The sequence below is a fragment of the Protopterus annectens genome, chromosome 16.part0 (assembly GCF_019279795.1).
Source record: "Protopterus annectens isolate FY-2018-M chromosome 16.part0, PAN1.0, whole genome shotgun sequence".
NCBI classification, from domain to species: domain Eukaryota; kingdom Metazoa; phylum Chordata; order Ceratodontiformes; family Protopteridae; genus Protopterus; species Protopterus annectens.
The window spans coordinates 112,826,940-112,842,249 of NC_056750.1; the positions used below are offsets into that span (position 1 = coordinate 112,826,940).

Consider the following 15,310-nt stretch of genomic DNA (forward strand, 5'->3'; position numbering starts at 1 on the left):
GAGTAGGGTCTGTTGTGATGCTAAGGAATCTTCCATGCGGCTAGATTGAGTGTTTTTAGCTGGCTGTGAAGAGTTTTGAAGCTGTGCTGAGTCAGGAGAAGAGGCATTAGAGGCACGGTCCTTGGTGGAGAATGTGTCAGGCTCCTCAGGAGTGGGTACCAGTGTTGTCTTGACCAGTCTGGAGCAATGAGAACCATTTTTGGTCTGTCTGCTCTGGTTTTCAATAGAACTTTGGGCAGCAGAGGAAGAGGTGGAAAGGCATAAACTGTCATTGATGTCCAACTGAAAGAGAGAGCGTCCACTCTCCAGGCCTTTGGATGGAAAATCCTTGAGCAGAATTTTGTCAGTTGGTGATTTTTGTGGGAGGCAGAGAGATCTATGTCTGGCCTTCCCCATGCTTGGATTATTTCTGTAAAAACTTTTGGATGCAACTTCCATTCGTGTGGATCTGTCATATTTCTGCTTAGGTTGTCTGCCAGCGTGTTTTCCTTGCCTGGCAAGTACTGTGCTTGTAGTTCGATTTGTAAGTCCATGGCCATGTTCCAAAGTGACATGGCCAGTCTGCATAGGGGGTATGAATGTGTTCCTCCCTGTTTGTTTATGTACCACATAACTGTGGTGTTGTCCGTTCTTATCAATAGTTGACCTGGTTGCAGGAGGTCTTTGAAAGCTATAATAGCATTTATTACTGCTAGCATTTCCTTTTGATTGATGTGAAGGTATTTTTCTTTTTGGGACCATTTGCCCTGAATGCACCGATCTGTCATGTGCGCCCCCCAGGCGTAGTCCGAGGCGTCTGTTGTGATGACTTGATTTGCTTGAGGCTTGCTGAATGGAAGACCTGTGTTTGTTTGGCATGCTTGAGCCCATCTCAGAAATTCCTTTTGCAGACATGGAATTAGTGGTATTATTGTTTACAAACTGTGGCTGTGTTGAGACCATAGGTTTTTCAGGTACAATTGAAGTTTCCTCATATGCAGCTTTGCACATGGGATTAGTAAGATGCAAGATGCCATGAATCCCAGAGCCTGCAGGATTTTCCTTGCAGTCAGCCTGGTGCAATTTGCTAGTGTTCTGAAGTATTGAGTTAGTTGCCCCTGCTTCTCTGGCGTGAGGTAGGCCATCTGGGTGTTTGTGTCCAAGTTGGCACCCAGGAAAATTATCTTCCGAGAGGTTATTAGTCTTGATTTCTTTTTGTTGACTGTGTATCCCAGAGAGTTCAACAACATTATTACATAAGCCAGATGTTTCAGAAGAATGTGCTTGCTGTCCGCTTGGATCAGGCAGTCGTCCAAATAGGGGTATATTTGTATCCCTTGAAGTCTGCAGTAGGCAATTACTGATGCCAGGCATTTCGTGAATACTCTGGGCGCAGTAGATAAGCCAAAGGGCAATGCAGAGAATTGATAATGGGTTGAACCTGCAAGAAATATGAGGTATCTTCTGCAATTTTGTCTGATTGGGACATGCAGTTATGCCTCCTTGAGGTCCAGTGTTACCAGCCAAGACTCCTTGCCCAGCATGGGAAGAAGCTGCTGTAGAGTGAGCATCTTGAATTTTGGTACGAGTAGAAATGTGTTCAGGATGGATAGGTCCAAAATAGGTCTCCAATCTTTTCCCTTCCTTGGTACCAGGAATAGTCTGGAATAAAAACCTTGACCTTGTTCGTGCGTAGGTACCTCTTGAATAGCTTTCATGTTTATGAGATCTGTAATTTTCCTTTGTGCCTCTGCCCTTTGATTGTGTGGCAGGTTTGGCATGCCTCTCATTTTTGGAAGGGTGTAAAAATGGAATCTGTAGCCTCTGTTTATAATGTCCAGGATCCATTTGTCTTTTGTGACAATATGCCAATTTTTTTAAAAATAATGCCAGTTTTCCTCCTAAGGGGGCTGCCATTTGAGTCTTGCTTGGCATGCAAAGGGGAAAGTCATTGGGCTTGCTTTCTGAATGATTGCGAGTTATCCTCACCACCTCTTTGTGTAGGGGCTTGCCATTGTCTGCCTCTAAACGATCCTTGGGATTGTCCCCTGCCCCTCTGGCGTCTGTATCTACCTCTTTGGGGTCTGTCCATGGCTGGAAAGGACTAATTTTTGGAAGGCCAATTTCTGCTGAAACGTGGGGGTTGTACCTGTAGAAAATCTTTCACAGTTTGCATTGATTTAGCCTTTTCCTCCATTTTTCTTAATACCTCCTCAGCATTAGCACCAAATAATACATCCTTTTGTAGAGGGGCATCTAGTAATTTAGCTTTGACATGATCAGGCAAGGTTTGTTCCTTGAGCCAGGCATGTCTACGTATGACTGATCCTGTAACAGCAGCTGTACATGAGGCCTCTAGAGCATCAAAACGACATTGTAAGGTATGCTTACCCACTTGTTCTGCACTATGCATCAAATCCTGCAATTCCTTCAAGTCTGGTTGTTCAGGTTGTGACATTTTACTTTTCAGTTGTGATAACAAAAACTGTTGGTATTGTAGCATATGGAACTGACAGTTTAAGGCCCTCATGGTTAAGGTAGCCGAGGTATATACCTTTTTTCCCCACCTTTCTAAGGATCTGGAATCTCTCTCGGAAGGTAATGGATTTTTAGCAGTGGAGGCCTTAATTCCCTTGGGGCCCTGTGAGATGGTTTCTGGATCAGCAGCATGGCTTTTGTATAGAAATTGGTGAGAGTCAGGAACCCTGTAGTACCTGTCAGGCTTGACTGGGGCTGGAGGCAGAGAATCCGGGTTAAGGCAGGCCTCCGAGTAAACATCATCTAGGATGTCCAAGACAGGAGGTATAGCCAGAGGTCTGTGCTGAGGTAGCAAGAGAAATTCCATAAGCCTTTTCTTGGAATCTGAATAATCTTGGCCTTCCCAGTGGAAGTGTTCCCTTAATGTATGTAAAGTTTCCCCAAATGAGTAATCCTCTGGGGGGGAGATACAGAAGGAATGGACTCCTCTGCATCAGAGTCTTCAAAAGGGGAGTAAGAATGTTCCTGATCATGAGAGTGCTCTGAAATAATGGAGCCCTGATCAGAGGAGGGGTATTCTTCCTCCACTCTGGGCCTTTTGTCCGGTGGGGGTTGAGAACCCCTGATAAGAGTAATTAAATCCTCAGCCATTTTAAGCATCTGTTTTTTAGGCATGGGGCCTGGAGATGGGCCCTGTGTAGCTTGTCTCTTAGAATGCATGGCTGCTTTAGACTTAGTGAAAGCCTTGATGGAAAAAGAAGAGGAAGGTCTGAAGACACCTTGAGTAGAGGTAGACCTGTCCACATTTTGAGGTTCAACGCCAAGAGTGGCTTCGGTATCTGTAGTCGGGGTGTGGGCCGAGGAGCCTGCGACCTCGGGCACAGGAGACACCACCAATGAAGTGTCGTCTGTAGTCAGGGGCTGCGTAGGTGCCTCACTGAGAACCGGACCACGTGTAGTCAGCTTTGGCGTGGTGTCGGTAGAGGCCGCGGACCTCGTGTGTCGGTCCTTATCTTTGCGTTTTTTAGACAAAACTGGAGTCGGAGTATCCAACGACATAATATAGTTAAATGTTTTTCCAAAATAATGCTGGGCGAACTCCGCCCGACGCTTAATGGTGCATTTGTTGAATGTACACAAAAGCGACAGACCGAGACGTCGTGGTCTGGGCCTAAACAAGGTATACAGAGGAAATGGAAATCCTTATGCGGTATTTGCTTCCCACATGAAATACAATTATTAACTTTGTCTGACATCGGTCTGAGGCAAGAAAAGTTTCCCCAACAGGGTACTTAGCTTTCAAGAAGACTTCGGTTTCAAAATTTTCGTAATTTCAGGAGCTGGCCGACCGACACTTGCGAACTGCTTCTGCTTCGGGCACCGCACGGCAAGAAAGACTGGAGAAAATGGCGTCGGCTGGTTCCTTTATACCCCTGTCGCACTGACGTCAGGGAAGAAGCGACTGCAACCGACGCCGGACCTAAACTTTGGAATTCGGGCGACCGAGGACCCGCCTGACGGCAGGAGAACCCATCTGTTATGACTGCAGCTGTATGCACGATGAACATCAAAGCACAACCCTACAGTAAGCAGTCTCAATGACTTTCCTCTACTATCACCAAGCACTTATCTTTTGGCAGCCCCCTTGGGGGAAAAACTAGCACTTCATGCTCAAAACTGGCAGTTAATTACCCAGGACAAGTGGGTATTAAACATAGTATCCCGGGATACATATTTCATTTCCATACTTTGCCAATTCCAAACGGATGGCTGGATCTGCCACAAAACCAGTGGGCAGAGGCCCAGAATCTAGTCTTGTCCCTCATGGATATGGGGTTATTGAACCTGTACCAGAAAAGGAAAAAGGAAGAGGTTTTTATTCAAGACTTTTCCTGGTACACAGATAAGACAATTCATGGCGTCCAATACTGGACTTATCGAGTTTGAACACATTCCTGGATATTCCAAAATTCAAAATGCTGACTTTACAACAGCTTCTGCCTATGCTAGGAAGGAATGCTTGGTTAGTAACTCTAGACTTAAAAGAGGCATACCTGCATATCCCAGTAAGGGAATCTTGCAGAAGGTACCTCCGTTTCAAAGCAGGTTTTTTGCATTACCAATTCTCTGCACTGTCCTTTGGCTTATCTACTGTGCCCAGGGTCTTTACAAAGTGCCTGGCACCAGTAATTGCATTCTGCAGACAAAGAAGCATTCAAACGTACCCTTATCTGGACGACTGTCTCATTCAAGCAGAGGACAAGGACACTCTTCTTCAACATCTGGCATTTGTAAAAAGGCTTCTAGCATGCCTAGGGTACACCATAAACGAAAAGAAGTCACATCTGGTACCCTCTCAAATAATTACATTCCTGGGTGCAAGCTTGAATACAACTGGCCAGATGGCTTACCTCACGCCAGACAAACAAAGGCAACTGACAACATACTTCAAACAAATGGCAACAAAAACCCAGTTGTGTGCAAGACAAATTCTTCAGCCTTTGGGGTTCATGGCATCCTGCATTCTACTAGTTCCATATGTGAGACTGCATATGAGAAAACTTCAATGGCACCTAAAAGGTTTATGGAGTCAACATTGTCACAGTCTGGAAACAATGATTCCTCTTATTCCCTGCCTACAACAGGAGTTTCTTTGGTGGGCAGAGACATGTCACCATAACAAGGGACTGTCATTCACTCTACCCCATGCCACTCAAACCCTAACTACAAACACATCAGACTATGTTTGGGGGGCCCACCTGGCGGGGAGATGCGTTCAGGGCAAATGGAGCCCAAACCAAATGCATCTGCATATCAACCAGAAAGAGATGCTAGCTGTTCAGAATGCTCTGACAGCCTTCAAGGACTTACTTCATCCGGGGCAACTACTGATAAAGACGGACGACACCACAGTTATGTGGTACATAAACAAGCAGGGGGGGTACACATTCCAACCCCCTTTGCAGACTAGGCATGGCCTTGTGGAACACAGCCTTGACTTACCAAATTCATCTTCAAGCTCAATTCCTGCCAGGAAAACAAAATAATCTGGCAGACGACCTAAGCAGAAATCTTATGGACCCGCACAAATGGAAAATGGATCCACAAATCTTCAGCATGTTAACACAGAAATGGGGGATCCCAGACATAGATCTATTTGCCTCTCCCCAAAATTATCAGTTGGACAAATTCTGCACAAGAACTCATCACAAAAAAGCATAGAAAGTGGATGCCCTATCCTTTATTTATTTTTTTTATTTTTTATTTTCAGTTTGATTACCAGGGAAGTCCACTGAGCTGAGGAGTGCCCATTTTCAGTGGAGGCCCTGGGAGAAAAGCTCCAATAGCAATACAATACTATGAAAGGTTACAAAATACAATAAAGGTTGCATAATGTAGAAGTAAAATACAAGAGTGAGATTCATACATTCAGGAAATTGCAAAATACATCATAGGACAGTATAAAACAGGCTTTTTTTTTTTTTTTTTTTTTTTTTTTTTTTTTTTTTTTTGAGGTTCTTCAAACGTTTTACATATTTACAAAGTAGGAGTTAATTAAAGTCTGCTAGTTCTGCTTTTGGAGGAAGAGAAAGAAAAAAAAACTTGAGAGTAAAGTGAAAGAGGATTGTCGAGAGCTAGTGGGGAGACTTGTAGTTTTATGTAGGGTGAAAGCAGGAGCATTTCCATGTGGAATATAGGTGTAGGAAAAGTTGGGCTTTGAAGGATTCAGTGTTATTTATAGCCCTAAGAGAAGGAGGAAGGGAATTCCATTTTTTACCTAGAGAGAAGGAGAGTAGGAGCTGGCCAGCGGGACGTTTGGGTTTGTGGATGGAAATTAGGTTTTGGTTTTCAGATCTCTGGGATCTGTTTGGGATGTCTAGGGGAAGGATGTTTAAGGCTGGGCATTTATCTGGGGAGAATATTAATTTGTGAGCGGTGGTTAGTTGGAGATAGTCTAGGTGGTTAGGGAGTTCTAACCAGTTCAGAGATTTTAGGTTAAGACAGTGGTGAGTTGAGATTTTGGATTTAGTGGCAAATTTGGAGATCTTATTGTAGCAAGCTTCAAGTTTAGAGGTATTGGAAGCAGACAGACTGGTTAGAAGGGGGGCTCCATATAGAAGAGACGGAAGGAGGTAAGTAATTGCTAGAGAATGCTTAGAGGAGTTGGTGAGAAATTGGTTATTCTTATACAGCATACCTAGCTTTTGGTGGGTTTTCTTTGTTTTGTTGTATGTGGAGGTCGAATTTAAGGTGTTCGTCTATGGTGATGCCAAGGAGTTTTGCAGAGGGGACCACTTCATTAGCAGTGTTAGTTTGGCTTAGGATATTGAAGATGTTTTTGTCAAAGGAGGAAACCCTGGTGGGCAGGAAAATTAGTATTTTAGATTTATTGGAGTTGAGGGGAGAGGTGGTTTTGGTGCATCCAGTTCTCTGTAGTGGAGAAAGCTGTTTGAGTCTTAGTTAGTAGTTCAGAAATGTTGTGGGCAGCACAGACTAAGGTAGAGTCATCAGCGTATTGGATGACTGTAGTGTCAGGGATGACAGTGTGAAGGTTATTTATGAAGATGTTGAAAAGCATGGGTCCGAGGATGGACCCCTGAGGAACGCCAGTAGGTATAGGCAGAAAGGAAGAGTTGCATTTCTTCCATCTGACAGCTTGAGATCTGCCAAAGGAGGAGAAAAATTGAGGAAGGCAATCAGTAAAGAGAAATAGTCAGAAGTAAGTCTTGCAGATATGTGTATTAGGAGAAGACTACTGAGAATGGAGTGGTGTGTAGGAATGTAGGTGAAGGACAGAGAGAGAGGTAGGAGGCTTTAAAGAAGGATTGAGAAAGGGTGTAAGTAGAGTGAAAAATGTGTTGGAAGTCCTGGAAGAGAGGTGGGGGAGAGAGTAGAGGAAAGATGTCAGTGGGCTGTATGAGAGAGATGAGGAGGGTGTGAGTTAAGAAGTGGGGACAGTAAGAAGGTAGAGGAGCGCCACCTAGTGTTCTGTCAGTTTAATGCAGTAGAGACCCCAGGGAGAGATATCAGCTAAAGGGAAGGAGGGAGCTATCATAGGTCGGGATAGGGGGTGTAATTATAGAAATTATGGAAAGTAAGTGGGATAATCAAGCTGTAGGGGGGGGGTTTGTGGCTGCTGGCTGGTCTGGCAGGGAAGAGCACTACAACCTAGTTGTAATCAAGTTAGCTACAACAAAGTGCAAGGGCAGTACACATACTTTTACATAGATAATCTTTGCTGTGGGTGATACTCAAGGAGCAGTAAGTCCTTTCAGGTATGGTTTGAAATGTCCGTTAATGGTGGTTCTTAGCCAGGGTGTCCGGGAGGGTACTTTCAAAGATTAAGGCAGGGTAGGCAGGAGCCCGAGCTAGAACAAAACAAGGAGAGAAAGGAATATTTAAAAAGCAGGCAGTGCAGGCAACGAGAGATCACAAACAGACAGTAGTTAAAAATATGCCTAGAGTAAGTGTAAACTAAGGTAAGCATGCAGCTAAGGTAGAAATAATGTACGCTCTTTCAGCCTCTTAATGATACAACAGAGCACAGTAAGGTAGACTGGGATAAGCAGTTCCTTATGTGCGAGGAAATCTTAGAGCGATCAATTGGTAGATTAATTAAAAAGAATAGAAATGAGCAGAACTAACACACAGAGAGAAAAAGAAACTATCAGTCTATGCCTTTCCCCCTCTGCCTCTACTCTCCAAAGTCTTACTAAAAGACAGGAAAAAACAAAAATGATCCTAGTTGCTCCGGACTGGCCTCACCAGCACTGGTACCCAATTCTACGGAATATGTCTCAACTTTCTCCATGGTACTTGCCTCAAATACCTCATCTACTGTCTCAGAACAATCAAATTCTGCACACTCGGCTCCAAACTCTGAATCTTGCAGCATGGCTGATCAATTAATTATTCAAACAACACCTCTCAGTAAATCTGTGATGGATGTAATTTTGGAAGCCAGAAGGCCTAGTACTAGAAAATCTTATGCTGATAAATGGAAGAGATTATGTGCTTGGAACCAAACACAGGGAACAGACATAGCAAAGCCCAATATTCCTCAGATTTTACAATATTTGACTTGAGATGCTTGACAAGGGCCTATCTTTTTCTTCAATAAAAATTCATCTCTCTGCCATCTCGGCTCATTACAACACAGAGCTCTTTTCTCATCCTCTGCTTAAACAGTATCTTAGAGGGGCCAAAAATTTAAGGCCTCCCAGAAGATCACCGACTCCTGCATGGGACCTCAAATTTGTGCTGGAAAAACTCACCCTGCCTCCTTTTGAACCAGCAGCTACTGCGGATATAAAATTTCTATCTTGGCAAACAGTTTTTCTCTTGGCAGTCACTTCAGCAAGAAGGGTTTCAGAACTACAGGCTCTCATGGCAGGAGCCTTTTATTATATTTTACCCGGACAGGGTGTCCCTCAGGACCAATCCTTCTTTTATGCCTAAGGTGGTATCCAGTGTGGCACTTAACCAGACCATTCACTTGCCAACATTTTACCCAAATCCGCAGAACAAGTGGGAGAGGATTCTGCATTCATTGGATGTACACAGACAACTAAGATTCTACTTAAACAGGACCAAATCTCTAAGAAGGTCTGAGCAACTACTGGTAGCATTTGCTGCAGGGTCAGAGGGGAAGGCTGTATCAAAGCAGACTATTTTTATGTGGATAAGCCACTGCATTCATTCTTGTTACTTGCACCATGGTAAACCTGTGCCCAAGGGGATCAGATCACATTACACCAGGGCTGCCTCTACTTCAGCAGCTTTTCTCAGAGGGGTTCCAACCAAAGACATTCTAAAAGCTGCTACTTGGAGCTCTGTTCATACCTTCACAAAGCATTATCATTTGCCTCTCTTCTCCAAATCCAGGGCAGGCTTTGCCACTGCAGATGTTCATCGTGTTATACTGCTGCAGTCATCACACTTGGGTTATCCTGCCGTCAGGCGGTCCCGCAGTCGGCCAAATCCCAAAGTTTTGGTCTGGTATCTGTTGTCGTTGCTTCTTCCCTGACGTCAGTGCGACAGGGGGATAAAAGAGGCAGCCGACGCCATTTTCTTCAGTCTTTCTTGCCGCGCAGTGCCCGAAGCAGGAGCAGTTCGCAAGTGCCGGTCGGCTAGCTCCTGAGATTTTCGAATCGAATTTCAGCCCGAAGTCTTCTCTAAAGCTAAGTACCCCGTTGGGGAAACTTTTCTTGCCTCAGACCGATGTCAGACAAAATTAATAATTGCATTTCTTGTGGGAAGCAAATACCTCATAAGGATTTTCATTCTTATTGTATTCCTTGCCTAGGCCCAGACCACAACGTCTCTGGTTGTCGGTTTTGTGCTAGGTTCAACAAACGTACAATCAAGCGTCGGGCAGATTTCGCCCAACATTATTTTGGCAGAAAATATAACTATAGCATGTCGTTGGAGCAACCGACATCAGCAGTGATTAAAAAACGCAAGGATAAGGACAGGCAACCAAGGCCAAGACCAGATACCGAGGCCTCAGCAAGGCCTACCGCCAGTTCTCTGGTTTTCAGCGAGGCGCCTACGCAGCCCCTGACTACCGTTGATTTAGAAATTCTGACGGCCTCCCAGACTGAATCAGCTGGGCCTCAAGAGCCAGTTCCCTCTCACCCCTCGGATGCCAACCCTGATGGTGATCCGGAGATTTTGGACAGGCCTTCCATTTCTGAAGGTGTCTTCAAACTGACAACTATCTCTATTAAGTCTTATGCTAAACTTAAAGCCCCCTTAAAAGTTAGAAAACCGGGTCCACAGACCCCCCCCCACAGGCCCCTATGCCTAAAAAACAGATGCTTAAGATGGCTGAGGATTTAATTACCCTTATCAGGGGTTCCCAACCCCCTCCTGACAAAAGGCCTAGACTGGAGGAAGATTATCCTTCCTCTGACCAAGCATCCATTTCCTCAGCTAACTCTGAGGACCAGGATTATTCCTTCCCTCCTTATGAAGACTCAGATGCTGAAGAGTCCATTCCCTCTGTCTCCCCCCCTGAAGACTACTCTTTTGGGGAAACTCTACACACCATGAGGGAACACTTCCACTGGGAAGGCCAAGATTACTCTGACTCTAAGAAAAGACTCCGTGAGTTTCTTCTTCTTCCACAGCATAGACCCCTTGCAATTCCTCCAGTTTTAGACATTTTGGATGATGTTTACACTGAATCTAGTCTAAACCCAGATTCCTTACCTCCTGCACCAGCTAAACCAGACAGATACTACCAAGTTCCTGATTCTCATAAGTTTCTATATAAAAGCCCTGTTGCAGACCCCAAAACCATTTCCCAGGGTCCCAAAGGGGGGTTAAGGCCTCTACTGCTAAGAATCCACTACAATCTGAAAGAGATTCCAGAGCATTAGAAAGATGGGGGAAGAAAGTGTATACGTCTGCCACTTTGGCCATGAGGGCCTTAAACTGCCAATTCCACATGCTAAAATACCAGCAGTACTTGATTACACGGTTAAAGCAGAAAATGATCCCTCAGACAGATCAACCTGATTTCAAAGAGATGCAGGATTTGCTGCATGCAGCAGAACAGGTGGGAAAGCATACCTTACAGTGTGGTTTTGATTCATTGGAAGCCTCATGTAGAGCAGCTGTCACAGGATCTGTAATACGTAGACATGCTTGGCTAAAAGAGCAAGCCTTACCAGAACATGTCAAAGCAAAGTTATTGGATGCTCCATTGCAGAAAGATGTGTTATTTGGTGTCAAAGCACAGGAAGTTTCAAAGAAAATGGAAGAAAAGGCAAAGTCTATGCAGACAGTTAAAGATTTTTTTACAGGTACAACCTCCTCGTTTCAGCAGAAACTGGCCATCAAAAAACTGGTCCTTTCCTGCATCAGACAGACCCCAAAGGGGTAGGTACCGACCAAGGGCAGAGGCCAGCCACAAGGTTCTTTCAGGCCTAGACAATGGCATACAACAACTCAAAGAGGTGGAGACGAAAGATCTCAACCCTTCAGGAAACAAACACAATGACTTCCCTCTTCGCCTGCCAAGCAAAATTGCCCTGGCAGCACCTTTGGGAGGAAAACTGGCCCTATTTCCACAAAACTGGCGCATCATAACAAAGGACAAATGGGTTCTGGATATCATTACCCGAGGATACAGATTTCATTTTCACAATGTACCACGGATGAGAGGCATGCCAAATCTGCCTCCAAACCAATGGGCAGAGGCACAAACGCAAATTTCAGCTCTCATTGATATGAAAGCAATTCAAAAGACTATTCCTAGTACCAAGAAAGGACAAAGCCTGGAGACCCATTTTAGACCTCTCAATTCTAAACACATACCTGGAGGTACCCAAATTCAAAATGCTCACACTACAGCAGCTTCTTCCCATGCTGGGAAAGGAGTCTTGACTGGTAATGTTGGACCTCAAAGAGGCATACCTGCATGTCCCTATCAGACAAGATTGCAGAAGATACATCAGATTTTTGGCAGGTACAACGCATTATCAATTCTCTGCATTGCCCTTTGGCTTGTCTACTGCGCCAAGAGTATTTACGAAACGCCTGGCATCAGTAATTGCATACTCCATTTAACGAGGAGTACAAATTTGTCCATATCTGGACGACTGCCTGATCCAAGCGGACAGCAAGGCCATTCTATTACAGTATCTGGCATTTGTAACAAAGCTGCTAAGTTGCCTAGGGTACACAGTAAACAAAAAGAAGTCAAAGCTAATACCCTCACAAGACATAATATTCCTGAGTGCCAGCTTAAATACAACGGGCCAGATGGCTCATCTCACGCCAGACAGACAAAAACAACTGACTCAATACTTCAAAAAGATGGCAACTTTTACCCAGCTCACTGCAAGGAAAATCCTGCAGGCATTGGGGTTCATGGCATCCTGCATTCAACTAATTCCACATGCGAAGCTGCGTATGAGGAAATTGCAATGGTACCTGAAAAGTGTATGGACTTAACACAGGCACAGCCTCGAAACAAGTATACCTCTCATTCCCTGCCTTCAAAAATAGTTCCTATGGTGGGCTCAAGCATGTCAAATAAACAAGGGTCTTCCTTTTGTCTTAACTCCAGCAAACCAAACTTTGACAACAGATTCTTCAGACTACGCCTGGGGAGCACACATGGCAGGACAGTGCATACAGGGCAAATGGTCTGCAAAACAAATGCATCTACACATCAACCAAAAGGAGATGCTAGCTGTGCAAAATGCACTGACAGCCTTCAAGGACCTCTTGCATCCAGGACAACTACTAATAAGGACAGACAACACTACAGTTATGTGGTACATAAACAAACAGGGAGGAACACACTCCTACCCTTTATGCAGACAGGCAATGACCTTGTGGAACACAACATTGACTTACCAAGTACAACTGCAAGCACAATTCCTGCCAGGTTCCACTTTCACACCCTGCCAAGGACAAAAGGTATGCCAGACCTGCCACACAATCAATGGGCAGAGGCACAAAAGCAAGTTTCATCCCTCATGGACATGAGGGCCATTCAGCAAGTACCACAACAAGAGCAGGGACAAGGATTTTACTCAAGACTTTTCTTGGTGCCCAGAAAGGACAAAGCCTGGAGACCAATACTGGACCTGTCTATTCTAAACACATTTCTGGACGTTCGAAAATTCAGAATGTTGACTCTGCAGCAGCTACTGCTCATGCTGGGCAAGAAGGCTTGGCTCGTAACTTTGGACCTAAAAGAGGCATACCTGCATGTCCCAATCAGACACTCTTGCAGAAGATACCTCAGATTCATAGCTGGCTCAGTGCACTACCAATTCTCTGCACTGCCCTTTGGCTTATCTGCTATGCCCATGGTCTTCACAAAATGCCTGGCACCAGTAATTGCATTTTGCAGACAAAGAGGAATTCAAATATATCTTTACTTGGACGACTGCCTTATTCAAGCAGAGAACAAAGGCATTCTACTACAGCATATGGCATTTGTAAAAAGATTACTAATTTGCCTAGGGTACACAGTAAATGAAAAGAAATCAAAACTAGTACCCTCTCAAGAGGTAATATTCCTGGGTGCAAGCTTAAATACAACTGGCCAGACGGCTTATCTCATGCCAGACAAAGACAACTGACTTCTTACTTCAGAATGTTGACAACAAAGACCCAGTTATCTGCAAGAAAAATTCTGCAGGCTTTGGGCTTCATGGCATCCTGCATTCTGCTAATTCCATATGCCAGACTGCATATGAGGAAACTACAATGGTATCTAAAAAGTGTTTGGAGTCAACATTGCCACAGCCTGGAAATATTAATTACTATCATTCCCTGCCTGCAACAAGAGTTTCGATGGTGGGCACAAGCCTGTCACCATAAGGGACAGACATTCACTTTACCCACAGCCAGGCAGACACTAACAACGGATGCATGAGATTATGCCTGGGGGGCCCACATGGCAGGAAAATGTATTCAGGGCACATGGCCCGCAAGCCAGATGCATCTTCATATCAATCAAAAAGAGATGCTAGCTGTTCAGAATGCCCTGACAGCTTTCAAGGATATTCTTCATCCAAGACAACTACTGATAAAGATGGACAATACCTCAGTCATGTGGTACATAAACAAGCAGGGATGCACACATTCCTACCCCCTCCGCAGACGAGCCATGGTTTTGTGGGACACAGCATTGACTTATCAAGTTCACCTGCAAGCACAATTCCTGCCAGGAAAAATAAATACTCTGGCAGACGAACTAAGCAGAAACCTCATGGATCCCCACGAGTGGAAACTGGATCCACAAGTCTTCAGCATGATAACAAGGAAATGGGGATGCCCAGACATAGATCTATTTGCCTCCCCTCACAACTGCCAACTACAGAGATTCTGCACAAGGATTTACCACAAGCAAACATGGAAAGTGGATGCCCTATCCTTCAGCTGGAAAAACCTAACAGTATATGCCTTTCCTCTACTGCCTCTCCTCCCCAAGGTACTCCTAAAGGTCAGACGAGAAGCCAAAAATGATGCTGATTGCCCCAGACTGGCCACGCCAGCACTGGTACCCAATCCTAAAGAACTTGTCTCAAGGTCCAGCCTGGACATTGCCTCAAACTTCTCACTTACTGACCCAACAAAACAATCAGATCCTGCACAGCCAACTCAGGACCTTAAATCTGGCAGCATGGCAGATAATGTAGCCATTCAGAACACTCCACTCTCCAAAGCTGTAATGGATGATGTTCATCGTGTTTCACTGTTACAGTCATTACTCTTGGGTTATCCTGCTGGCAAGCTACCCTCAGTCAGCCAGAATTCCAAAGTCTAGGTCCGGCGTCGGTTGCTGTCGCCTCTTCCCTGACGTCAGTGTACCAGGGGTATAAAAGATGCAACCGACGCCGTTTTCTTCAGACTTTCTTGCCGCGCGATGCCCGAAGCAAAAGCAGTTTGCAAGTGCCGGTCGGCCGACTCCTGAGATTTTCAAATCTGAATTTCAGAACCGAAGTCTTCATTAAAGCTAAGTACCCCATTGGGGAAACTTATTTTTCTTGCTCCAGGCCGATGTCAGAAAAAGTTAACAATTGTATTTCTTTTGGGAAGCAAAGGATTTTCATTCTTACTGTATTCCTTGCCTAGGCCCTGATCACAATGTTGCTAGCTGTCGGTTTTGTGCTAGATTTAACCAACGTACTGTCTAGCGTCTGTTCAATTTTGCATTTCATTACTTTGGCTGAAGATTTAATTATATAATGCCGTTGGAACAGCCGACAACCGGAGTTTACAAAAAACGCAAGGACAAGGATAGGCATCCGAGGTCCAAAACCGACGAAGCCTCTACTAGGCCAGTCGCCAGTTCTCAGTGAGGCGCTTTCGCAGCCCCTGGCGC

The 15,310-nt window shown here is 44.8% G+C and overlaps 1 protein-coding gene across 1 annotated transcript in view; it reads left to right on the forward strand.

The window, feature by feature from the left end:
• The window catches only part of TTC5 (tetratricopeptide repeat domain 5), an 852,502-nt gene that overhangs the window by 548,449 nt on the left and 288,743 nt on the right, over window positions 1-15,310 (forward strand). The gene's annotated exons all lie outside the window — the stretch shown is intronic.